Below are 27,753 nucleotides of genomic sequence, written 5' to 3'. Positions count from 1 at the left end.
CATCCTCTCAGACTTTTATTCAGACTCATTGAAAAGAATCTTCTGCTATGGCTGAGCCCTTGGCTTAAAAGACTTTAAAAGCTGTACTGTCACATCTTTAAAAAAATACATGTACTATCACTAGCAAGTTTGCAAAAAAATCATGGTAATACTTGTAACAGGCACATACCACATCCATCTGAGCACTGGCTGAAGACAGATTTGGACCAAGACTGACTCAAATATTGCCTGGGGAGAAGAATCTCTCCAGCACCACCACTCTGTAGCCACTTTGAACATGACTAAACATTCAGGTGGGATGCTGCTTCTCCAGTGTGTCCAAGAAGCAGCTCCAGTACCTTTTTTCCATGTGACCATCTCTGCAGTGCTCTCTTTCCCACATAAACTCCACTGGGGCTCTTCCTCACTAGCAAGGTGCCAGATTGCTGCAACACACCTGGACAGAGACAGTGGCCCCGAGAGCAGATGGCTCCTGCTCAGAGAGGGGCTTGTGTGAGATGCCAGCAGTGGTGATGACCAAGCTCTGCTGCCTGCCAGTGAATTTCCAAACAAAATGTTGTGCTTTTGGTCTACCTTGCCTGATGCTATACATCTGCAGCTATTTTTTTATATTTCCTTTCCTCCTCTTCTCCCTCACACTCTTACCACCTTTCCAGCCCCCTTCCCCTGCAATCAATCAGTAGTCCTAACCTGGAAACCCCTTGCTGTGAATTGGATGGAGATGCTGGTAGGATGTGATCCCATCCAGAGTCTCAAGTTTGTGATTCCTTGGATGCTTTGGCTACTAAACTCTCCATTTGTGAGTACTCAAAGCATGCTGCAAGGTCAGTCTCATTTTCTACTCTGAAGACTGGGAATTCTTCAGGTTAATTTTGTTGCCACTAAATATTTATCATAGAGAGATGAGCAGTCCTTTCTACTTCACTGTTTTCTGTACCATGTATTAATTACAGGAAGGGCATCCAGAACATAGCTTTGGTCTCCTTAATGGCTTCTAGAAATCTAAACACATGAAAACAAACATTGGATTTTGTTCTGTACATAATCCTTACCAGCTGTGACTGAGCTTTATATAAACCAGCTTATTTGATAGACTTCCTTAATGAGAATTGCCTTGTAGTGCAAATCATCTGAGAAGGTAGGACAAAAAGCAAAATTTACTTTCCTCTGTGCTGTGGTGTCACCACTTAGAAAAGGAATCAACACAGCATTTAATTATTTTTACACACACACTCTCATCTGAAGGACCAGCATGACCTAGTACCAGACAGGTAATGGCACAAGTCTGGAAATTCACAGATGTGCAGCATATTTATGGAAACAATCCAAAGACATTTGGCTTGGGGAAGGTGGAAGAGGGAAGACCACCAAAACACTTTGGTCTTCTTTCTGAAGATTTGATGTGTGCCTCCTGACCACATGTTAAAGCAGCGTTTCTTTAATAAAAACAGAATCTTAACCCTGGAAAATTACAAGATTCGATGTGGAAAGCGTCAGTTACAGAAGTTGCAGCTGTGTAGACCAAAAACAAACTATGAATCAAAAGCAAAACACTCACTAGGCCAGGAAACAAACTATGTGTGAGATGCCCAAAGACTGAAAGGCATATGCTTCCTCATTAATATCAAAGCAGAATTTACCACATCCCGTTCACACTCTAAAACCAAACATGAGGTGCCACGCTCTGGACATGCACACACCAGAGATTCAGTCTCCAAACATGAAGGATATTCCCCATATCACTTCACTGACAAGATCAGGAAGATATTCTCCTGACCTGGTGGGTGGCAAGAGGTGGGGGCCATGGACAATGTACATGGACTGGAACGGTATCTGCTCCCTGAGCAAGGAAGAGCATGGCTCTACCTTCAGCCACTCCAGGGTGGGTCTCATCAGTGCATGTGTGAGACTGAGCAAGAGGGGCTGGATCTGGAAGCAATGGCAGCTTCATGGAAGCACAGTGAGAGAAATGCAAAGTTACACCAGACAAGACCACCAGCGAACGAGGGGGCAGTGCTGATTTTGAACGAGGAGTGGTGGAGCTTTATTTCCTTAACTCTATCTAGAGGGAGGAGTTTAAAAAAAAAAAGAAAACAACCCCCACATCCCTCCATATACCTTCCAGTCTTAAAAAGCCACCTGAAAAGGAAGCTAATTTTACTTCCTTTTAGAAAATTCAGGTATGTATTTTCATGATTACTAAATGTGGAATGGTGGAAATCTCGGAAGATGATTTGTCTCTCTCACCTACTGTTCTACTAGTGGAAGATGGCAGGAGGGCTGGAATTAGATTTTCTTTAAGGTCCCTTTCAAACCAAACCATTCTATGATTCTATTTGACAGAGAAACAGGTGTTTTTATTTTACTTTAACTTATTTAAAACAGAGATCTAGAATCCCCAAATGAAAAGAAATCTCTTTACCTAGCAGTAGCATCAGATGACTCCTCCTTCCATTACTGATGCCAACTACAACATGGAGGGCAAAAATGGCCAAGCTGTGAAAAACAGCTTATTTTTTCCAGCCTACCAATGGCTTTTGTGCCTTTTTCCACAGTACACAGGCTTGAACAGACAAGACTCATTCTCAAAGTCCTTCTCAGCCATGCTACAGATGAAAAAAGATTTTCCAGTAGGTTATTTAATCCATGGCCCACCTATAATTACTCATGCACAGGAAGAGAAACTTCTAGTTTTGGGCTTCTGAAAGCAGATTAATGAAAGTGCCTTTGTTTGTGGGGAAAGAGGGAGCAAGGCAACTTGCTTTCAACGGTACATTTTTGCCATATGTAGGTAGAAAATAAACCCATCCATCAAGGATATATTAAAAATAGATGAAAACTGGCTCCAGACATAAGATTACTTGGTGAAAATGCCAGAATAATGGACATGGAATTTTTATTCGATCAACTCTGAACAACAGGGGAGATTAGTTTATGCAAACTCCACAGAGCAAGGCTTTATTTCAGAAAGTAATTCTTCAATTTAGCCAAGATTTTGTTTGCTCAGAGATACAATGGAACAGAAAACAAAAAGAAAGAAAATATCTGGTATACAGAAAGACAAGCCTGTGTACTGCACTTAGAAACAATTAAAGATGTGCTTTGCACCAGAGTAAAGCTTTTAATAGGCAGAGCCAAATCTCGTATTTTGTGCATACAGTTTAAACTGCCAAACAGGGTTTATGTACCGATTAGCAGAGATTATGTAGAGTGGTACAGCCATTTTTTAAAAATACAATATTATTACAAAGAACCCCCAGAGGTTCATATGAAGATGGTCTCTATTTCATAGACAGTAAAATCACTGAGGCATATCATCACAGCAATGACTTACTACTCCTGAAGGAGCCAAGGGAGTCAAGCTCAGGGCTGTTAATGCAGGGAACAACCCTCCCCTGCAACTGAACATGCAAAAACCAGTTTACAGCTCATATCAGGTTTTTACTGGACTTTGACCGAGGTCTTAACACGTCTGCATCGCCTGTCAGCTTCATCCAGCTTTTCTAAGGAATTAGGACAAATTAAAAACACCTAAAATATTTAATTTAGGAAGTCTCTACTTCTTGTCACTCTAGTAACACCACTGGTGGATGTAAATCTTCACTAGGCTTTTGGGAAAAGTCACTTTCACAACCCTACTGCATGCAAGGGACAGTATTACACACTGGATCATGCCCTTCTGCTGTTCAAGTTAGGATGTCTCAGGCCTTACTTCAGTCTATGTTCAGCATTCTGATCAATGTAAGGCTATTTATCTTCACTACAAACACAAATACTTACATCACTAAACAGCTCTAAAATGTTTTTTTGGATAATCTTCATTTTGTAAAACATTTAACATGATTAAAAGGCATCAGCAGCACAAGAGCACTATAATGTAAATGTAACTGGATTTTAGCAGTTCATCCACAGTAGAAACCACAGCATGTTTATGAGAAAACAAACACATTTTTCAGTAACAGCCCTTCTCTACACTTTGATACCAACAGGGAAAACTGAGATGTTTTTTGTGGACATCAACAGCAATGCCAGCATTACTCATTACTTCACCAAATACTGTCATGCTTGGATGTTACCTGGATCAAGTCCGACCTCACCTAAACCAGACAGTCCACTGCTGTGTGTACTCTAAGTGTCCTTGGCACATTACCCTGTGCAATATAAAGATACAGATACGCGTCCTAGCGACCACGTGCTGTGCATGCAGTATACTCATCATTGCCATGTTTTTTCTCCCATCCCTCCATGCACTCCAGGAAATGGAGGGATGGGAGAAATATGCTGCTCTTGGAATATGCTGCTCTCCTGCTTCTCATCTCATCTTACCACCATCTACTAACTGCCCAGTCAAACTTGCAAGGGAAGCAAGATCAAACTGCATTTTATGAAGATACACACCAAAGGCAGCTGCCGTACCTACTTTTGGGTGCAAACTCCACAGGCTCTCCAGGCCCTGCTCCCACACACAGAGGGCTTCTGAACCCCATAGAATGAGGATCAGTACTCTCAGCTTAGCACAGAACATGCAGGTCATGCTTTCAGTTGGCACAACAGCTTAACTACACTATGTTTAAGTATGTACAAAACTTATGTGTGTCTCTGTGTTCTATCTCAAACCTGAAAAAGAAATTCATCATCAAGAAAAGTACATGATTTATGTAGCTGATGGTACAATGCACACCGAAGTCTTCATGAAGAAGGCAAACACCCTCTTTGACAAGGAGATTGCACAGATTACAAATTAAAACCACAACAGCAGTTCTACCATTGCTGCTACTGTCTCATTGCCAAAGCAGAAAAGAAAAAAAAGGTTCTTTTGGGAGGGGTACAACATGCTGACAGGACAAATCTAGACCTCAGGATCATCCCATAGAAGAACAGTGATAGAATGAAGAAATTTCTCTGGACTACTGACTGAGAAAGCCTCCTCGAGTAAAGCTGCCCTGGAATAAAAAACATCCCTGAGCTAAGGGACAACACACAGAAATGAAAGATGCAACAAGCCAACAATAAAGATAAAAAATTGTTGCTTTTTTTTTTTTTTGGAGCTGGCTGCAAAGAAAAGCAGGCCAAGCCAAACACACTGTCTTGGAAGAGATCTCTTTCCAGCCTAGGTACCAAGTTATAACACAGTTTTCAGTAACTCCTTATTTCTTCACTGCATCCAAAGGAGGGCTAACAGGAAAATGTGCTCTTTTTTTTGCCCTCTCTTCTTCTCCAAATTATTAATATTATTCTAATGCAGGAGACTTTACATCATTTTCAAACAGAAAAAGTCAATTATGTCTATCATTCTTGCGACAGGAAAATGCTGTGCTGAAGCTGCCAAGAAATAAAGCACACAGTAAAATCATCCTGAAGATAAGCAAATGTTTAAGCCCTGCCCTGTCTCAGAAGGAACAAGCAGGACACCCTGGAGAGCTGCTGTCACCTTCCCTCTCCTGGCTGGCAGGACCACTGTCCAGGTGCCCACAGCACTTTTCACCAAGAGAGCTGGCCCTCCTCTAGCCACAATCAGCTCAAGATGCTGAAATAATTCCAAGCAAGATTTTCCCTACTCACAGTTTCAGAAAAGCAATTCCCAAACCTGAAGGAGTTCTCCATTTGAAACACACCTTTGGGTCCATACTTTTTCTACAATAATGAGTTCAAACAGAATTAGAGCTTAGCAACAAAACACTGGAGCACTTTAGACAGTGGAAAATGAAGAAAAATAGACATCACATGAAATAAACTGCTGGGGTCTGTGTTGCAGTGGACTATAAGGCAAGGAAGAGAAATGCTGTCAAACTTGAAGGGAAAAGGGCATCAGGCAGGTAATAGCACTATTTACAGAAGAACTCCATTTATAGAGAAAAAAGGGAGCAAGTGCCTAAAACAAAGAGTCCTTTATTGGGCTGAAGAAGAGCACACTCACATTAATGTCAGCCACCAAACGGGCTGCAAGGACTTTGTGTCAGGCCCTACTGAAGAACTCCACCACACAAGGAACAAGGAAAGGGGCTGCTCTTCCACTTCAGCTAAAATGTTTTCCCTGGTCACAGCAACACCCAGTGTTATTCAGTCTGCAGATCAAATGTTTGCTAAATAAAGTTAACTGAAAAACTAAAATATGCAAATATATAGCCCAAAAAAACTTACAGGAAAAATACTGGGGTAATTGAACACATGAATAACAAATTTCCATAAAAATACAAAAAGAACAGAAGAGTCAGTTTCAAATTTCCAGGAGTTCTTCATATGTGCCTAAGAAAGTGTATAGAAAATAAAATGTAAATATTTTATGTATTGTTAGCAAAGGCAGTTGTGACTGGCATTATAACTGCTTAGCCTCTTACCCTGTATAATATCTGAAATATTGCTTACCATCAAGTCACTGACCTATGAAAATATCAGAAGAAAGCAAAGGCAGTGTTTTTAACTACAATTCAGAATTTGGATTATGAAATTAGAAGTAGGTAATACGCCTTAAAAAGTGAATTATATGGATTTAGAGCTATTTCATAAGCCTGTTCAGAACTCTTCAATAGTTTGTCTTCTAGTGCTTCTCTTCCTTGATGCAGAAATTAACTTTTTTTCTTTCTATTCTGATTTCCAGCAATTGAATCTGCTTCACACATCAATGTTAGCATTCCTATGAAAAATTTTCCCGACTGACAAACCTGCTATGGGTAAAACAGTGATGAGACAAATCCAGATTTCCCTCTGAGCAAAAAGGTTTCAGGGCAACATTCCCATTAAACGATGATGAATTATGGTGAAACATTGTGTATGAACATAGGGATGAATAGGAAATGAGATCAGCTTTGTTAAAGTCACCACAATAAATATAAGATGAATCAATGAATATTGGGCATTTACTGCTAAGCCTTTAAAGCTGTCCTACTGCAAATGCACTGCAGGTGCCAGAAAGATACCCAGACCTGCTATAGCTGCAAACAGGCCGTGCCAATACTGACTGTAGAGAAAAATGCTCTACGAGTCACAGCTTGGAAGGGAAACCAGTGGTGGCCACAAAAATGCTTAGGATAATGAAGGCACAGTCACCACTCCATCACAGCAGTCATCCATCCAGGCAGCAGAAATGGCATGGAGTTTGATTCCCCAAAATGTGAACTTGAAGACAATTTACTACTAAACTTATGGCTTAGGCTTGAGCCTATGCACAGGTCAAAAGTAGAGACACTGAGCCCTGGAGAGCATACTCATGACTAAAAAGAACATAAACCATGACAACTATCTTTCTTGAAATTCAACCATGGAGGGAATCACCTTTGCTGCTCTCACCCCAAAAGGGTACTCTGCTCTGTTCAACATTTTGGTATGGCTAAACTGGGTTTTCTTTATCCCCAAAGACCCTTCTTGCTACGTAAGTAGCTCACCACTTTCAACTCTTCAAAGAAAAGTTTTTAGGTGATCGTGATCCCCCTAAAACTGCACAGTGGAGCAGTTCAGTGCCATACTACAACACATGAGGCAGCCACCAATAAGTTCATTCTGCTGAAACTACTGCTGTAAGATGACAACCAGGCAGAAACAGAGAGCAGCAAAATACCTAAGTAATATTTGGCTGTTAGCAGAGAGAGAACAAAAAAACAAAAACAAAACAAAAAAAACAAAAACAAAAACAAAACAAAACAAAAAAAAAAAACCAGAAAAAAGAAAGGGCTGTGGAAAACCAGATGAAATTCAACACTGCGAGCTACTGGCTTGAAAATAAACCAGCTTTCCACCCGCCAGCAGCAGCGTACTTGCAAGTCACCGAGATCTCAGTACGGCTGAAGATTTGTTCCTTGCGGTGCTGTGACCCATCATCCCACAGTTCAGTGAGGAACCAAGGAGCTGGGTCATGCGATGGGCAGATGCTCGTGGGAGAGAAACCCTCGGGCTGCCGGAGCTGCCGCGGCTCCCGGAGTCCCCTCTGTGACCAGTGAAGCACAGCAGCTCTCCCGCCCCGAGCTCCTGCAGCCCGGGGAGCAGGGGCAGGCTGAAACCTGGGCTCGTAACCTCGTTTGGATGGATACCTGACACACTGAAAAAGTCAGGCCCTTCTTCTTTAAAAAACAAAACCACAAAAAAACCCACCCCTTTAAAATGTTAAATTCACATGCACACCCCACAAACAATGCAGAGAGACAGAATCACATTCTTTCTCCTTTCAAACTAAACGCCACATAACCTGTTTTCTTAAAGCCATGCCCTAATTTGATAGATGGAGAAACTGACTCCCTCTGTCCTGTAAAAAAATGAAAAAAAGACAAAAAAGAAAAAGAAATTAATACTAATAATCCAGAGGATTAGGGCTCAGAGGTCAGTGCATAACCTTTTAATGAGCAAGGTATTTAAAGACTGATGACACAGTATATTTTTATTCTTCAGTAATTCAGTACAGAAGTTTACATTGATTGCTTAAAAGGCCATTTGATTTTATTTCCCATATTTAATTGTTCTTAGTGCCCAATAAATGGGTGACTGAAGAAAGTAAAGGATAATTTTATTCTTCTCGTATCATTAAAAATACTGTCAGCCCAACTCACTCATTCACACGCCCTCTGCATGCCCTTCATGTTTGCACAAAACCATAAGGATTATCTGTTTTTCATTACCACCAAACCCGAAACCCCCACAGTGCTCAGCCTCTCTAACCTGAATTAAACATCTCACAGGTGCATGAACAAAAAAGGAGGTATTTTACCATTCCAAAGCAGAACTTTATTAATATGACAAGGAAAAACCATAAGGCTTGCACAATGGAATTTTGTTTTATGTCAGAATTTATATCTTAAATGAAAAAGGGCTGCCTGCTAAGTCCTTATGTCTTATCATGGCTTGGACCTCCTTATATCCTGCTCATTGAGCAAGAGCTGCAGGTCCTCAGACGTGCATTTAAACACATGGCTTAGCTATATGCCTAAAGTTCAGCATGTGCTTAAATTAGCTCATCATCTGCTCATCTTTCTCCTTGTCAACAGAGAACAAATGTGAAAGACATAGGAAGGGCTCTCTCGCCTATCCAGTATTTGTTGTATCTCACAACACAGTTAAATTATGCCACTCAGTGAACATCGTGACAACTTCCTAGGTACAAAGTTATTTTTTGATTTCCATGAATTATGGAGTTATCTGGACGATAGACACAATTCCTAAGTTGCTATTTATGCAACACCCAGACACTGTGGGTACTCGTTGAACCCACCTACATACTTGCACAATTCCAACTCACCAAAACCCGAAACAAAAAAAGCCCTCTCATTTTCTAGTTTCTCTCTTCAGCATTTCTATGATGTAAGAAATAATTATCACCATTTTCCATCCAGGCAGCTGAGGTACAAAGAAATATGGTTTGGATTTGTAGAAGGTTCTGAGGAAGTTTAAAGCCCAGATCACCTTATCTTAATTCCTAACATGTTAGCCTTACTTTCAACAAACTCAGAAGGTGAAGCTGTTAATGCCATTGAACTCAACAGGATATTTTACAATGATTTCAACAGTGTCAGAATTTCATCTTCTAATGTCAGAAGGATTTTTATCTAAATAAAATCTGGGACTTTTTCTTTATAGCAATTCACAGTATTTTATCACACAGCACTGAATTACTGAAAAGTTAACTTGATTCACTACTTCATTTAAAGCAAATCTCCCTCAGTGGAAAATACAGATTCCTAACAACAACAACAACAAAAGTACATAGCATACAACAAGTTTCATCAAAATACATACATGCATATAAAAGGCAATTTTTCAAAGTCATTTTCATGTACCATTCAATATTGATGATCTCAAAGATCATCACTGTAGAAAGGACTATTGAAACATGAACAAAAAAGGAAATGGCATAAAATATCTTTTGAAAGATAACCATGTAGAGTTTTTGAAATGCAATCACATAGTTGAACTAGTACAATTTATATTGGATCTGTAATCTACTTAAGTATTTATTGATTGACACCATGACAAAATAACTGTTGCCCTAATAGGATTCACATCCAACATTTTTTAGGTTTTCCAAATAGTTCACATGGTACATTTACATATAAATCAATTAATATTGACTGGTTGATCAATATATGCACAGTATGAAAAAGAGTTTTGGCGGCTTTATGTTCTCCGCAGAGCAGCTTTACCTACTGATGATTAATTTTAATTTACTTTAAAGGATTCTATTGCACTGAAACTTTAATTAAAAACGAAATGAGATAGTCTATAAAGTCTGCATAGCATCAATTACCTAGACCTGATATCCTGCACTTCGCCTACCCTCTGTACATATGGTTTCTGTTAAAATAATTGGAAAGCACTTCTGAACAATGTCACCCACACATCTATTCTAAGAGTGAGAGGATATATTACCATTAAACATCACTAATATTAATAAAGAAACAATTAATTCTTCATTATCTATTTCTAAAATACACCATCAGACTCCTTCATTTCAAACACAAATAAAATGTTACACATGCCTGTCAGTGAAATGGGTAATCATCATCGTTGCTGTAATTTATGCTGCTTTCTGTTGTAAGTCTAATGCCTCATTTATTTATAAGGCTTTTCGTCTGACATTATAAATAGCCTCTTTGAAATATTAAAAAAAAAAATCTAGCTCTTATTAAGCGAACTCACATACTTCCTGTCAACTCTTTCCTTATAAAATGTTGATTTTAATTTGCATTGCACATTTTTTTGGTGAACAGGCAACATTTATGTTTATAAATGTTACTGTTTCATTAAAACACACAAAATAATACTTTCCACTGATTCGTGCATGTATATTAAAAATATGTGTTTAGCAGATTAATCCCAATCCCAAACTAAGAAGATCCATACAGAAAATTATTTGAAAACTGCTGGTGAGCTTACACTAGGAGTAAGTCTGCTCAGCAGCTAGTCTGATTTAAAGATCAACCCTACCAACGCTGTTTTGGATCAGGGACAAGAACAGTTCAATGTTTTAATTATTGAAAAAGCATGGAATTGTCACAGTCCTACTCCACTGCAGCCAGCATCAGGTTACAAGCCTCTGTGGTGTCTCTGGCACACTGCCTGGACTATTTACTGCTATTTGTAAATTAGACACTTGTGTAGGAATGTCAATTTAAAATATCTTTGTTTAAATGAGCCTGATAAGAGATGACCAGATATCCATTTTATATGACCACTAAATAATTGCATCACACCCAGCCAGCTTGTGAATTTTACAGGATAGCTAATAACAACCTACAAGGTAGCTTGTGAATTCAACATTAAAAAGAATAAAGCCATCAAAAACAATAAAAAGCATACTCTATAAAGCTGTAACAACAAAAACGCCAAAAAAGTCAACTACCATCCATAACAAGAGCAATCTCTGAGCTCTCCATTTCTGAGACTAATGGAGAGTCTAAGGTGCCCCTATCAATCCTGCTAATACAGCTCCAGCAATTATTTTCCATACTCTACATCAGTAAGTTAAAATATGTTTCCAATGCCTAACACAGCAGTCATTAAAGTTTCCCCTGGTTCAATCAGCATAACTAATGAGGCCACATAATAACAGAATGCAATCTCTAATGAAAAGCCCAACAAAGTCTCCCTGCTACAATACTGCTCGTGATTTAGTATTCGCAACTTGTCCATCCTCCATCTTTTACTCTGTGGATATTATCACCACTCAGAAAATTACATTTCAATGAACTTGTCAGGAAATAAGTAATAAATTAATCAGGCAGCATAAACCAATTACACTCATTTTCTGTGTGTTTTCTTCCAGGGCCCACGCACGAATGCAGTACTGGCCGCACTGGTTATTCCTGCTGACTGCTCAGAAAGGCTGCAGGCTGTGAGCAGGAACGCTGCTGGAAGGAGGGGGAAAGGCATCTTTGCTCTGCTGAAGCCATCACAACTACTGTTGATGCCAGAGGACATCCAGCACCAAAACACTGCTATTTTTTCATTTATTTTTTTTAAGTATATACAAATCTCTATACAAAACTCAATCAGTTCAGGAACTTTGAAAAGTATCACAAAATTCCCAATGTGAAAACTTCCAGCACCTCAGCAGGTTTGCAAGTGTGGCCCTGTCTATTTCTAGTTGTCAGTAGTGACAAAGAAAGGTGCCTACAAGACTTAAGCTTTTGTTGTTATGAGTATTTCAAAGCCACATTTGGGAGTATCCAAAGCAATGTATGCCAATGACCATGGCTAAACTGAAGGACCTGAAAGATCCCAACACTGTTTGGGCAGCACCCAGCTGTAAGACAATCTCACTCTTCCCTCCAATTGCTAGAAAAACCTTTAATACTGATGATACTTCTAAACATGGGAAATGAGCAACAGTACCATGAGAAGTAGCAGTCAAGAGCTCCCATGCTAACAGATTCAAATTGAACACCTCTTGCTCCAGGCTGTGTGAAAATTTGGGAAGAGCAGCACCCTGATTTAGCACCTCTTGTTTAAGGCATGATGTCCATCTTCACAAGTAAGAGAACCAGAAAGATTTTTTTCTTTTTAACAAATAAAGCTCAGATGCTGAAGCACAAGGCACGCACTGGCATGGCACAAAATTTCACAGCAAGTTATTCAGATGCAAAATCTGAACAACACAGACTTGTGGTCCGACAGAAGTGAGCCCAGGTGACACAAAATGGCACAGAAACTCCTTGTTTAACAAGGAATGAGAGTCCACCCATTTACTGCCTTCAAATGGATTTAGCCAGACTCCAAATAGATGCACTTTCAAATAACAACTTTCTACCAACTGCTTTTGTTGATATATAATGAAGATTTTATGCATCCAAACACACTCTTTCCATGTATGAAATATTCCAATGAACTCTTAAACTTATTCCTGAAAGAGTAATTATACAATCATCATGCACCTGCCAGACTCTAGACCCTCACAGGGCACTGACATCCTCTTTGTGAATATTGTCTGTGCTCTGTCTCGGCTGGGAAAATATCCAAGTGGGTTAAGCTCTGGGAGCTCATTGTCATTGCCCTCTTGAAGGCTGAATGTTGTTTAACCTTTCCCCTGCAGTCTGCATAAAATTCCTAGAGGGCAGTTCAAGACTTATATGGACAAATTAAAAGTGGGATTTATTAAGACTGGAAAAAAATAAATTTAAATAAAATAAAATATGTCATGATACATGTAACCTCATATTTGGCACGAGGTAGGCCAGAAGTGCAGTAAAAAATTAAGTTACAGCACTTAAAAAAAAATTATCTAGCAAGCACTTTTGCCACCAAGCTAGCTGCCAAAGTAATATCCCTTCATGACTTTTACAATTCTTTTCTTTTCTTCATTTATCCTCACAGTAGACAGCTCCTACCAAGAAGTCATGTGCTCTCATACTCTTCCCTATACTAATTTCAAAGTGCATTTATCAACCTTAATAGTTTCAGATCCTCTTTTTTTTTTCCTTGATTGCACATTTTATGTTATCATTCTAAACACCTTTTTAAAGGTAGAACCCAAAAACCTCATAAATTCACAGCACCGGTCAAGGACACGAGAAACTGAACCAGACATTGTACTTTTCACCTCCACTTCCAACAGCATGGAATAATGCTCACAAGATAGGATTATTTGAGCTTGTTCAGGTACTGGTAGTAGTAAAAATGGAGCAACACAGTCACTGGCTGGCTTGGAGATAGGCTCTCCTGTGTTCAGGTCTATGCCCATGGCACACTTTCTCCATGGCTCAGGCGAACCAGACAGGCCAAAGGTCATCCTTTGCCCACTTTGGGTGAAGCCACATCTCTGACCACAGCACAGATATCTCTACAGACAGCACATCTGACATGTGCAGCGTGCTCCCAGGAAAACATAATGGAAAAAATGGAACAGGCAGTCCCATTCTGTTAACAGAAACAAACATGGATCTGCAGCACCCACACGTCCCTACAAAGACTGGAGGAGATAACCCCACTAGTCAGACCCCATGTGCCATGGTGACAGTGGCAATGGCAGCATTTTCAGTTTTTTGCTGCTTTGCAGTAGGTTTTTCCCAACATGTTCCAACAGCAGCCAGACCCACAGCCCCAGCAGGATTTAGAGAAACTGTGCTGCTCAAACCTTTAACCCAGTTCACTGCAACCACAAGCAGGAAAGCTTTAGCGAGCCAATGGGTCTACTGCAGAGATAAAAAGTGCTCACAAACCAGTACACTCTTCAGTACAAGTTCATTTTGCTACCCCTGGTTCATCTCCATGCCACAGTGCAACAGCCTTTTTAAGTAAATCTCTTTCCCAGTCAGCTTCCATTTTCATGTGTTTAATTTCCTTGTATTATCCCAACTGCACCGCAGCAGGTCATGCTAAATGATTTCTCTTCATTTTCTGTTTTTGGTTCTGTACATTTTCATATACTTCAAAAGCAGTGAGGTAGTTCTTGTGCGCCATTCTTTCAGCGTCCACTAGCAAATATTTAAGTCTTTCAAATTTGTGCTGTGAGTCCATGCTTCCAGCACCTGAAGTTTGTTTAGTCCACTAGCTTTCAGAGTGTAAGCATCCTGGTGTCAAATGCTGTATCTTACCTTCCGAAGGAGAATATAACTCCAGTTACACTCACTTCAGGGTTTTTCTATTCTGGGAAACAAAGCAAAACAAACAAAAACAAACAAATGCACTATTTTCCCCAGTTGCCCTTAATTTGACTTCACTACAGTCCACATTAACAGAAACAGCAGCTAAACTGTCTTTGAAACTTTATTCACCATAGCCAGAAAAAAAAAGAAGGAAAAAAAGACTGGTGAAATGCCTTTAAAACATGCTTTAATCTAGCTGGAATGCCATAAATTGCTTCCAGATGTGCTCCATACAAAAGTCAATCATAGCTATTTATACTGACACTCTACAGTCCAAACAATCTGAATCCAAATGCCATGTCTCTGCTACAATAAAGCTATAAATGTCAGTCTTGTTGAATCTGGAGAGGTGTTGAAGAGTTCATGCTAGTTTGCTTTCTGGGCTATTTGTTAGCCAGCAATTATTTTTTAGAAAGGAAAAAAAAAAGAGGGAAAAAAAAAAGGAAAGGAAACAAAAAGAAACTTTTAAAATAGGTCCTTTCCTTGCTGAGCTGTTCTTAAAGCACACCTGACACCTTCCAATCATGACCTTGAAAGTGCCACAGGTTACAAGTTGAAATTCATTTCATAAGTTAGAAAAATGTAGTGCTTAGGCTCTGAGCCAAGAATAACTGAAGGGCTTGGCAAGGCTCCCATGCCCTCCCCTAGAACGAACACACACGTAGTACACCTGGGACTAAATGAACTGGAGTACAGTAAAATGACACACTGGCTGCAATAATACTTCTATTCAAAAATCTTCCAGGGTATTGGGAAAAAAAAATAATTCTTGCTGTACGGAAAAAAAAGAAAAAAGTTTGGAAACTGTACCCTCATCTGTTGTTTTGCATGCAACACACAGCCATTAGAATCAAAGTAGTCTTCACCTGGGAAAGCCGAATAACCAGCATTTAAATGAAGAGATGACCTATGGAGTTATTCCACACTGTTTCAGGGGAATATATTATTTTTGTGTAGTCTCCACAGAATTTTCTCGTTCATTTTTATAGACTTCATTAAGACCCTTTTTCCCTCCCCTGCAAAAGTGCACCTGCAGTTCAATTTATGTATAAATGTTCAGAGTTTTAATTTTGGATTTTTGTAAGTTAAAGACAACAGGGAATTTTCTTATCATTGCTTGCAGATTGGGGATTTAAAACATCTCAGAAAAATCACAACATGTAATGACTTTAGTCTTCAGTTCCCTGCCTTTTTATTTCCCTTGATGTTTGCCTCCTACTCCAAAGATTTCCTCTGCCTTCCCTCAGCTCCTTACCTTCTTCCAAGTCCAGAAGACCATCCTTAAAATGGAGCTGAAGAATATTACTCCTTCCCAGGTTAACCTGTACCATGGACTGCCATTTTTGACCACAAAGGTTGAGAGAAAAAGGCAGAAAACGTACACTGAAATTATTAAATTTTGATCTCAAACTTTCTGAGAAGGGAAGCAAACTGTGCAGGACAGAGTATTTCAAGATTCAAACCCTCTGTGTGTGTGTGTGTGTATGTATATATTGAAAAAACTGAATACTTTAGAACAAGATTTGTGCTCTCAATTCAACTTACTGGAAAACTTCAGTTTTTAATAAATCTCTTCAGTCAGAGGTTATACAAATGACTACAGAAGCAGCAAACATAATACCTGTATTTAAGAATGGGGGAGGAACCTATCTAGTGAACTACTGAGCTATCAGTCTGGCCCAAACATTAAGCCAGGTTTTGTAACCTATTTTGAAGGAATGCAATTTCTGTGTAATTGCAGGGGGCTGGAGCAGAGATAAGCAAGAAAGAGGCAGAGAAGCTCTTCAAGTTAAAAGACAATTCTGGCATAAGAAGAAAAGATTAAGGCTTGGCTGCGAATCCACTAAGAATGGAATTCACAAGCACGTGCCTAACCATGAGGAGGGCAAGATGCTCCAGCCACTGTCCCGTGGGAATGAGATGGAGGAAAGCCCTGCCACAAGGGAGGCTGAGAAATTTACATGACTTCAGTATCCGGCAACAGCAGGGGATAAAACTTGGTGATGCACAAGCTGCCTTCCTCTCCTGTATCAGCCTACATTCATGTATCTATCTTTATTCCTGGCTGCTATCAGACAGTGAGGAGTTTTCATTGCATTGGTTCTCCAGATATAGACATTTAAGTCTTGAAAGAAAGCTTGGGGGCTACTAAAGCCATAAATAGAGCGTGCCGATACCATTTTTCATCGACATCTCTCTATCAGTGTATTTCTTTTTCTTCCACCCCTGCAGTGATACCAACATTCAAAAACCTTGTCCCTCCATGAACATTACTACACAAAGCACCACCTTACTGTACATCCTCATATGATCAAAATTTATACTGAAAGTCCTTCTCACATCCTACCTCACTGTAAAGGCCTACCATGGTCTCTCTGAAGCTTGCCCATGCATTTTTAACATTTAAAGACAAATGCACAGCCAAAGGAAGCAACTAATTTACTCTGTGTCCATAATCCTTACTGTATTCTCTCCACCAAAGCACCAAAGCAAAGTGTTCTCCCTTCAAATGTGCATTAAGCCTTACATTTAGATGCCAAACCTTCTGAATCTAGAATTCAGAGTCTTCTCATGGAGCACCAGCCCCACTCTGGGATACAACAAAGTAAAGTAACTATGACAATAATAATACCTAACACTAATCACTATCACTGACCTTAAACTCTGTGAATCTGTTCTGCTTTTGCAGCTGTGCTGTTACTTCTGAGGCACCAGTGGTGCTGCCAGCAGCCTAAATGTTAGTATTAATTCAACCCATCCTTCCCATCCAACAAAAAGTACCATATCTCCAGATCTGCATAGCTTCTGCATTTGTGATGGCTGACCCCCAAAAAGAGATAGAAGGAGAACAAAAGTCACTAAAGTTACCAAAATATACAACATAGCTACTGTTTCAAACAAACAGGTTGGAAGCCAATATAATTTCTAACAATATCATCCAATGTTTTATTTGCTTTAAAGTTGTCATTCTTTATTGGAAACAATAAGCCTTCCAAAACAAAGCAAAACAACACAAAACCAAAAAAAATTAAAATTTAAAATAAAGAGAGAGAGAAAAAACATCCCTCACTTCATGTTGAAAATTATTTACTATAGCTTTAAAAGTAACAAATGAAGCACTTGAGTCTCAGATGTGCAACCAGTAGGGAGTTGGCTCGATGCATCAGTTTTTACACCTCTTGCAGTTAAATCAGAGATCCAAATGCAAAATCTAGCACTCAGAGGTGAACTTATAACACTCCCTGGAGGAGTGTGTCCATAAACCATTCACTGGATTACACTCATCCATACAGTACTTTATTTTATAAATCCACTCCCCACCAAAAAAAAAAAAAAAGTAAAAAGGGAAGGGACAAAAAGAAAAGAAAAGCTTAACTAAGGTGAAGTTAAGGTTGCATAAACTATAGATCATTTTTGTCATCACATGTCTAAATCTCTGCTTTCCTTTTTGAGATTTCATTAGTACAACTTTCCGGTGTTTTTATCTCAAATGGATTTGTTTCTCCAAATTTGTGTCTTGGCCAGAAAAGGGATCCAAGAACACCCAATGACATATGTGGCATGGCCACGCGTGGCGCAGGAGCACTCCCAGGCCTTTGGGGTGAGCTCAGCACAGCTAAAACACTTTCAAAAACTGCTGCGCTGACTTTTCTGTGGAATGTCCTTAGTGACAGCTTTTTGGGAGTTTCACATTACGCCTCATGTTCTTATGAGTCTTCCAGACATGAAGTCTTTCACAATGTATTTCATAGAGTCATGGAAGCATTAAGGTTGGAAGAAACCTCTAAGATTATCAAGTCCAACTATTAACCGAGCACTGCCAAGCCCACCACTGAATCGTGTCCCTAAGTGCCACATCTAGACATCTCTCAAATACCTCCAGGCTTGGTGATTCAGCCACCACACTAGGCAGCCTGTTCCAATGCTTGACAACTCTTTCTGCAAAGAAATTTTTCTTACTGTCTGATCTAAATCTTCCCTGGTGCAACCTGAGGCCATTTCCTCTCATCCCACCACTTGTTACTTAGGAGAAGAGACCAACTCCCACCTGGCTACAACCTCCTTTCAGGTAGTTATAGAGAGTGGAAAGGTCTCTCCTGAGTCCCTTCTTCTCCAGGCAAAACAGCCCCTGTGCTCTTTCAGCTGCTCCTCATAGGAATTATGCTCTAGAGCCTTCACCAGCTTCCTTCTCTTCCCTGAAGGTGGTCCAGCTCCTGGAGAGTGTATGTAAACGTGCACTGCACTGTGTATGCGTGCCCACACACATGTACAGGTGTATACAGACACACAGAAACACACACACAGTCTGGGGCTAGAACTAGAATGGATAAAAATCAGCATGGCTTCACTGAATTCAAAGGAATCTCCATCAGACAAGAAAACCTGAGGACAGTGAACCTGCCTGATGGCCTACTGACTACTTCAAAGTTGACAGAACATAATAAATGTGAAGATTTCCAAGGTCCTTCACGATTAAAAAAAGGAAGCAAATGCACCAATAACAGAAAGAGTAGGAGTTTTGTTCCAGTGAATATCATTCTCTTCACTGACTAAGACACAGCTCTCACTGTCAGCTTCTTCCATGTCTCTTGTTTTATTAAAATTGCAGAATGGGTGCTTCTGTGGCTTAATACTATTGTTTGATTAGACAGCTTCCACTGACCATAACTTGTTTATCTTTTGGAATATGACAGTTATCCATATTTTCTACATTTACTGTAATTTCTCAGCTATGCCTGCATGAATTTATCCATGCTCCAGGAAAGCTTCCTTTGATTCTCTACTAGTTGTAGACCACAGTCTAAAAACAATCTTAAACACCGTTCTTAAAATGTGCATTAAGTTCTTAAGAATTTTTTAATTGTCTTATAAAGTGACATTATTGAAAGAAATATTTCCAACTTTCAAATTTTGAAAACTTGCCATAATGCTCATCTTCCCCAGTTCAACTCAAACATAAAATGGAGTTCCTCTTTCAGTGGTTCAAGTTCATTAAAATGTAAATAAACAAAAAACTCAGTTCCTCTATAGATTCATCAAACTTTGATCGAGGCAGGGATCATTTTTCACACTATTATCTAACACTGCACTCACAGTTTACCCTCAAGCCCCTTGTCTGCAGCCATGAAGATACACACTTAGAACACATTGGATTTGCCACTGGAATGTCCAACTCTCACAGATCCATTTCTTGCTGCAATGGGGATGGGACCAGCAGCAAGATCAGCTCACCTGCAGCTCTGCCTTCTGCTCCAGCTTTGACTGACTCCAAACAGTGGGTCAAACCAACAGCACTATCAGTGTCAAGCTGATCCATTGCACGACCCCACACCAAGGAAAGATGTGCTCTGAGAATATGCAAAACTGGCTAACAACTCAATTAGTCAACAAACGTACTTATGCCCTCAAGTGTTAAGAAACTGAAAAACCTTTTTGGTTATAAAATACATTGGGAATCTTAATGCTATGGTCAGTAAGACAACAGAGCATTACTTATGCTGCATTTTATCTAGTCCTTGAATGCAGCTCCCCCCATTCCTGATGGAAGATTTTCATTAGCCATTATACAGCTGAATGGGAAAGCCAAGCCAGAGAACCAAACCCACTCAAAGACACAACCACATTAATAAGTTGACAGCACATGCTATAAAATACAACTGTGGGCCTCTTATGTGAGTCACAACCAATAACTTTTACAGCAGGACAGTCAATAAAGAGTAACCACCACCCCAAAACATTAAGAGTGTCTTGGTGAGCAATAACAGGTAATGGTTTGTTCGTCTGTTTACTGGCCAGGCTCTAGAGAATAATCTTCTCCAATTACACCGTTCTCACGCATCATGCCATACTTCAGTGACCACATCTCCGTGTCAATGGTTTTTAATTCTTTTATCTCCCTTAATCTTCTGCTTTAAAGAGCTACCCTAAGTCTTTGCTTACATCATTCTGCTGAATTTCCATTACCACGGAAAAACATCTGCCCCTATTAATTTTTTCAGTGTACTTTTGGTATGTTATTGCTTTTTTTTAAAATCAACTAATAAAATCATATCAGAGAGTTTTTCAGTGCAGCCTAAGCAAACACTGGTGTGTGACTACAATGAGGTATAGTACAGTATGCAAGAGGAGTCAGAGGCTGAAATGAGAATACAATTTCCCATGAGAGAGTTCTATGTTCGAGCCATTTAACTTTAAAACTAGTTCAATATTTGAACAAGACACTATTTTATTCCCATTCAAAGTTTAAACACAGATCACTTCGAAATCAATCATAAATTCAAACCTCTTTATTTTAGAAACTGCTTCAATATTTAAAAGCTTTTTTCTCTCTTTAATGTAACTGCACCTTCAAGGCTGCAGAAGCAGAACTGACTTTGAGATCCTTAAGAGCAATGCTATTTTCCTGCCAATACATACAAAAGGCAGCTCTAGGAAAAAGAAAAAACCCACAAAGGCGAGGCTGTGCTTTGCTTCAGAGTTTAAGAACAAAGTCTGGACAAAGAACATACAGCCTAGTCTTCAGCCCAAACTAAACTAAATGAACTTGGTGCGGGTGCTTTTCAGGGCACACCGCCATAATTCCTTGTAACTGCACTGCTTTTGTCCTCACCTGGGTGTAAGGAAAAACCAGATGAGTGGGATCAGTGTAGACAAAAACCAGCCCTCCTTTAGGATGGTACAGGGTGAGAAATCTGCAATTCAGAGGGAGGATGCAGAGCCCATTCGTGGCACACACGGTGGCTGACAGTGCAGAAATGGACGGCTCCAGCTCTGCGACACAGAAAAAAATATTTCAGCCTAGTGAAACAGCAACATTTCTCACCCATATATCATTTCATTGTGATGATCTTAAGAGTTTATGGGGGTGGATGTTACATTTGCTTGTTTTTAAATCTTAAAACTCATTCTTCAGATGGTCAACATACCATAGAGAGTCAGTGATAGAGAGGTGAAACCAGGCAAGTTCCAGAACTGCGTCAGTGCCAGCTCTTTGGCACATGCCACTCTCATCCAACTAATTTCAGTACCAATTTGTTTCTAAAAATTATCTTTTGTGCCCTCATCTTTGTACAAAGCTCTTTTTCACAAGCCCAGAGCATACAGCTCAGCACAAATGTAACACTGCAAAAATACTCATATCAAGTAGAAAAGACAAACTGATTGCTCTAAAGCAAGCAGATCTATTAACCTCAGAGCTGCCCTGTTCTGGTTTCTGGTCAACTGCAGTCTTCACAATCCAGTTAGAAGATCCCTTTAAAAAGGATTAAGCATCTGTACTATTAAGAGATTACAGAACAGGAGAAAGAATTAGTCGGTGTCTTTGTGATATCAATGCATTTAACCACCTATGGCTCTGTATGAACCCAGCAAGTACTATTTGGCTCTATATATAGCAACATGATAAACCTGGCTGCATGGGTAGTCATGCTGCTGCACCAGCATCTGAATGTCACCTTTCCCAGGAGAGGGCAGCTGTCATTCATAACCACCTCTCCTTAATTGAAAAATGAGGGGCCCCTACTTCCAGGAAGCCATAGGCCAAGAGCATTAGGCAATAAATGAGCTTTACTTTTTACGTACCTCCAAATAAAAAGAAATCAGTTGTAATCAACACAGCATTAACATACTGTCTTGTAATATTTCACATAAAACATGTCACTGAAAACTCAGTATTGAGCAGGAAGGAATTTGATGAATCAAGTAGATGAAGCCAAGATGTAGTTATTAGATGCATTACATCTTTAGCACATCATCTGTAAAAATGTCCAGGGTAAACTAACGCTCCAGGGGAAACCTGACCTTTAAGAGGCTCCCTAATACTACATCTAAATTAATGTCAGTGACAGGCACTTCAATCTAAAATAGCAGGGTTCTTTCATTCTATCTACACTATCTATTCATCCATTTATTTGTGTGTAAATGTGTGTGTGCATAAATGGATTTGTGTCATTCTGCCACTGGGGGAGTGGGTGGGGGACAAAAAGAGCTCATCGATTTTTTTTTTTTTTTGTTATTTCTATTCCTTACTGCTCCTATGCATATTGATAGTTTGCAAGATTCATTCACAATCCTCCCAGCATAAAAAAGGGTAGGAAAATTATTTTTTATAGCAACTAAATATACTTTTCCAAGGAGGTATCAACCTTGAAAAACAAACATGCTTTAACTAGAGCAGGATGGAACTCTTGCAACAATCAATAGAACAAGGAATTCTGAATTCGTTTTAGAGCGGGGCTGGGCTCTGACATGACCGGTGGTCAAGATAAAAATCATAATTGAGATCAATTTTGCTGTTTCAAAACAAAACACTGAAAATAAATTCAGTAGAAGATGCATTTATGCCTTGGAGGAGAAGAAACAAATGAGAAATACACTGCAAAATACTGATCATAGAATAAATTCATGGCTGTTAGTCAAATCAGTGCTAACTGTAGTGGCCAAACCTTCCCTCACTTCTATTTTTCATTCAATTTTGGAGGTTTTATAACCAAGGGATGAGGCCATTGCAAAGCAGCCACTCTGATGACCTTCCTCCAGGCTTCTTATGGTGCTCTTCCTCCCTTGCAAACACCTCAGAGAGGACCAAACCCACCTAGACCTGACCTCCTTCCACTCCTCAGAGACAACTGAATAGTGGGGTTTTCAAGAGATATGTCTTCATGCAATAGAAACTGAAACCTGTTCCTTGATGCAAAGGATTTACACCTTGCTCTGAAATGAGGACAATCACATTAGCTAAATCCTAGTGAAGTAAAATTGTTAAGTCCTTTCACATTTTGTTGATCAAGAACCCTTTTATTGGAACATTTTTCTTTTCAAACCTCTAATTGGTCTTTATGCTATGAAGAGCTACCTCACATTGTAGTTACTTTATGTGTGGTTATATTTTCTTACAAAGACACAATTGATTAGGAATTACCATAATCCCACAGAGAAGTAGTCCTAGAAGCACTGAGTGCATAAAACATTAATGTCAGTAATGCAGACATGACAAGTTTCAACTCTCCTTTCAGCTAAACAATCTGCCTCTTTCATACTAACATCACTGTTCAGCCATGGGCTACATAAACAATGTCAAACCTGGTTTCAATATAAAGTGAGCACATTAATGTTCCCACTAATATACATTTCCCAGTAACCACTCCATTAGATTGCTTAGTTCAAACTGCATGATATATCCCATAACATATCAGCCAGTTCAGATTCACAAGCTCAGAAGATACAGATATTCTAAGTATTAAAAAAAACCCCTTTCTTGTGTGTGTACTCAAGAGCCCTGCTAATACAAAAACTCCCATGAGGCTCTCAAGAAAACATGCCTGTGTGGAACACAGCCCTCCTCTGTTCAGTGAGAGGGTTTTGATTTTTTTTTTTTTTGGATGATGGTCTTTCACTTACTTCTTCACAGAGAATAAGTAAATGGACACAAAAATAAAGAGGTGCTGTTCAGAGCAGATAATCCTTTCTGTAATCTCAGATAATGCATCCAAGACCAGTAGATCCAGAGATGTTTCTCTTTAACCTATCCCAAAAGCAAGCCAGTTGTGAGGCTAAAAAGCTGAATGTACATGATGCAGAAATTCCCTGATTTAGTTCACTACAGACCCTCTGATTATAAAGCAGCACCCTATCCCAGACACATGAACTTTGTCTTTTCCCTCACTCCTGGTGACAGCACAGCAGCATCAGTCTCAGGGCAGATGGACATGAGAATTGCCTCACTGCAAGGCAGCCTCACGTGAGCCTCCTTAACAAGTCCATGGTCCCACAAAGCACATGCTGTACGAGCAGCGTGCTGCAGACAACATTACTGTGGCCTCCCATGTCAGGCCAGGTTACAGGGTGGTTTATTATGGGCTGGGGACCAATATCCTAGGAGCTCACACTTCCAATTTTCACGTTCAGCAGCTGGAAAGGCAAATATCCTCAGCCAGAAAGTTCATTAACCTTGAGATTTTCCATGGCCAGACTTCTTCAGTATTGCAGTAAGATGCAATTTTACATTTGGGTTATGGGGTTTTGAAGTATTTAATGTAGCTGGAAGCCAAGAAATACCAGCTAACCTTATCCCTGAGCTTGATAGTGTGTTGTGCAAAATATAGCCACTTTGAAATAACATGACTTTAAAACTGTTTATGCTCAATGCGGTGAAATTAAACACACTGAGTCAGACATGCTAACTTTTCTATGTTGTTGAGTAACACTTAATACCTTAAAGAAGTGAGAAACAGGAAAGAGACTCAGGGATTTAGAGAGCAGCAGGGAATTTTCATAAAGCCATCTGATTTCTCAGAAGGAAAAGAATGAAGGTTGAAAGTGAAATCGAATTAATCCTAGAAATACGTAATGCATGCCCCCCAGTAATCAGACAATGGGGAGCACTCAGCATAGAGAGAGGAAGGTCCAATCAATCTTTAAATGAAACAATACCCACTCTGAAGTTCTCTGACTCTTCCAGGTTCACTAAAGTTGACCCAGAATACATAACTGGCACTGATCTCATAGGGCACATCCTCAGAAGGTGTAAATCTGAGGAACTCCACTGACTTCAAGAGTCTGCTGAGCCTCTAGCTCCACATGTCTGTGTGCAGTCATGAATTCCTGATTTCACAATACTTTAGCACTCCTAAAAGAGCAGCAAAGGCTAAAGCTTTTGCACTTGTTGTTAAGTAAACAATTACTTAATGTGTTAAATAAAATGAATAGCTGAAAATATTCTACATATTCTGATCAGCAGTTGAGATTTATCCCATACATTCAGGTTCAAAGTAATTTTGCTTTGGGCTTCAAAGCTCACTTTTAACTTCAGCCAGCTACCACTGTCAAGTTTCCAGGATAAAGTTCAATAAGGTTTACTTTCTAGTAAGAGTTCAGCCATTAACCTATACCACACACTTTTTCATGTGCTGTGTGCCTACTGAAATGCAAGTCTTCAGAATATTGTATTATGTCAGTCAGAACAAGGTCTGGCACAAAAACCCCAGTCAGGGCTATTTCAACCATTCAACAGTCCAATTACTTATAGTATGTTAAACCTTCCAGCTCCGTGAATGTAAAGCTGTTTGCACTCAGGCAGCCAGGGTTGCACTGATACGGTTGTACATCGTGAATTATTTTGTCAAAATACAGTGTTTCAAATATAATTGCCAGAAGAGATGTAGCATGTAGGCTTGCAGCCTCAAGTGCAATTTCCTGGCAACTGCAATGGTGCAAGCTTATGGATTAACACATGAGCAATTCCAATTAAAAGTGATGCAAGTCCATTAATGTTGGGTCTGAGTAATATCCCCTCATACACAGGATTCCCTGAAACTGGAAATACAATAAATTAACATGGAATAAATTCACTTGCAACATTTAGCATACAAGTGAAGATGCTACCAATTAGCTGTCTGTGTAACTCATTTTGGAAGATGGTATCTACTTTTTCTTTCCTTCTCCTTTTGGAAGATGGTATCTACTTTCTTTCCTTAGAAAAGTGAACATGTCTTGTGAAGCCTTCTCAATCTGCTGATGTCCTCTAAAAGATGTCCAGAAATAGGATTCAAAGGTCCTTACCATGCTCCATTCTTTCTGCAGAGTTATGAAAAGAGAACACCAACCAGAAAGAGAGGTGTTAGAAATTGTTCTTCCTACAAATTCCTCCGTCTCAACAGAAGCAGCATTTCAGGTGCTTTCTGCCTGAACAATAAAGAATGAATTTTTTCCATTGCCACCATCAATTGATTTTTCTGAAATTTGGGTTCAATTCACCTTGCATCATACACTCCTATTCTTTCAAGAATTACAGCAGCATCCTATGACAAAAATACAGAAAGAATTACAAACACATGCCCCAACAACAGCCCAGAATATCTTATGTTCTAGCTGGTGAATCACACCAATCTCTGACATAATCACCTCCAAGGTTGTGCTCTCCTACTAGGCATGTGCACGGTAAGCTGGTGGGACCTCAAATCATCATGGACTTAGATGAAAAGACAAAGCAAAGTGCTGGATATACTCTTTTTCACAAAGTCAGTCCTCTTTCAAGATTTGTGCAAGAGGAAGAAAAATTAGGTACTACATCTAGACACATCACTGAGTGGGATACAGAGTCAAATGCTGGGGAAGTTGGGAGGTATTGCCAAAGAGCTGTTGTGCCAGAAATCAGCCAGTTATCAGTCGTCATTAAGCTTTTTGATATCTGACACACATGGAAAGCATGCTACTTATAAGTATGCAATTATGTTATAGAAGTATTCCTTTTTCTTTTTTTTCCCCTTCCCTTTACCCATTTAAATATGTTGGTTTGACTGGACTGGAAAGCAAAGTCTCCCTCAATATATTAACAGAATAGATGTGCTATAAACTGAAGGTGTCCCAGACTGCTTGTAACATTTCTGTCATCAGAAAGTGATCTGAGAGGGGTATAGAAATAAATTTGGTGTTCCTGTGCTATATAGCTGTAGGTTCCTATCAGGAACCTGATTCTCCCAAAAGGGTATAGAAAGAAACAAACACACAAGTGTAAACAGGTATGAGGACTCAAAACCTGAAAATTAGCTGTGATCCACTAATAACTGAGCAATGCTGTTGCCTTACTTCTTAATATTTTATTGGAGACCATTTCCTTGAAATGGGATTGCTACAACCCAGCAATTCATTATTTCAGCACCAAATTTTAAAAGACACCTATTGTCATCATCTTTTGTCTGGTTTTGGCCATTAAATTCTAGCATTGAAAGTTTCCCTCCCACACATACCATTCTAGGCAGCATCATACAATCTTCTTCTGCCACACTGCTTGGAGATTTAGGGGATCCACAGGAAGGAATAATCTAGTTTACCTAACCCATAGTGCAATTGATTCCACTTGGGTGGCTGACAGAGAGCTCTCTTTCAATCTGCATCAATATTTCTTCCCTGCCAAAATGCCACTGCTGAGGTGCCACCAGCAACGCGTGTTGTGTAATCAAGACCACCATGCTCGGGGCAGGCAGAAAACAGAAGGTTCCTCTGTGCCATGCAGACATGCCTACACTTGGAGAGGCAAAGCTGACTGTAAGCTGCTTGAGCCACTTCCCTGTGAATTATTTTTACTTCTGTGGCTTGACTTCTTAATTTCCTCTCCCTCTCTTTTCAAGTTGATGCTGTAATACGGTCACACTGTAGAAATAGTCAGTGCAATATTCTGTGGAGCCATGCA

At 39.6% G+C, this 27,753-nt stretch overlaps 1 protein-coding gene across 7 annotated transcripts in view; it reads right to left on the bottom strand.

The window, feature by feature from the left end:
- The window catches only part of RARB (retinoic acid receptor beta), a 311,733-nt gene that overhangs the window by 238,592 nt on the left and 45,388 nt on the right, over nt 1-27,753 (bottom strand). For 4 of the 7 annotated variants that reach the window (XM_036379258.2, XM_054518507.1, XM_036379266.2 and 1 more), the window contains exon 2: nt 21,175-21,335. The exons of the other annotated variants lie outside the window; for them this stretch is intronic. The gene's annotated coding sequence lies outside the window, so the exon portion shown is untranslated. The remainder of the gene's footprint in view (nt 1-21,174; nt 21,336-27,753) is intronic. 7 annotated transcript variants of the gene reach the window in all.

The sequence above is a fragment of the Molothrus ater genome, chromosome 1, assembly GCF_012460135.2.
Source record: "Molothrus ater isolate BHLD 08-10-18 breed brown headed cowbird chromosome 1, BPBGC_Mater_1.1, whole genome shotgun sequence".
In the NCBI taxonomy this organism is placed as follows: Eukaryota; Metazoa; Chordata; class Aves; order Passeriformes; family Icteridae; genus Molothrus; species Molothrus ater.
The sequence above is the reverse complement of the archived record's forward strand: the minus strand, read 5'-3'. Positions and strand labels throughout refer to the sequence as shown.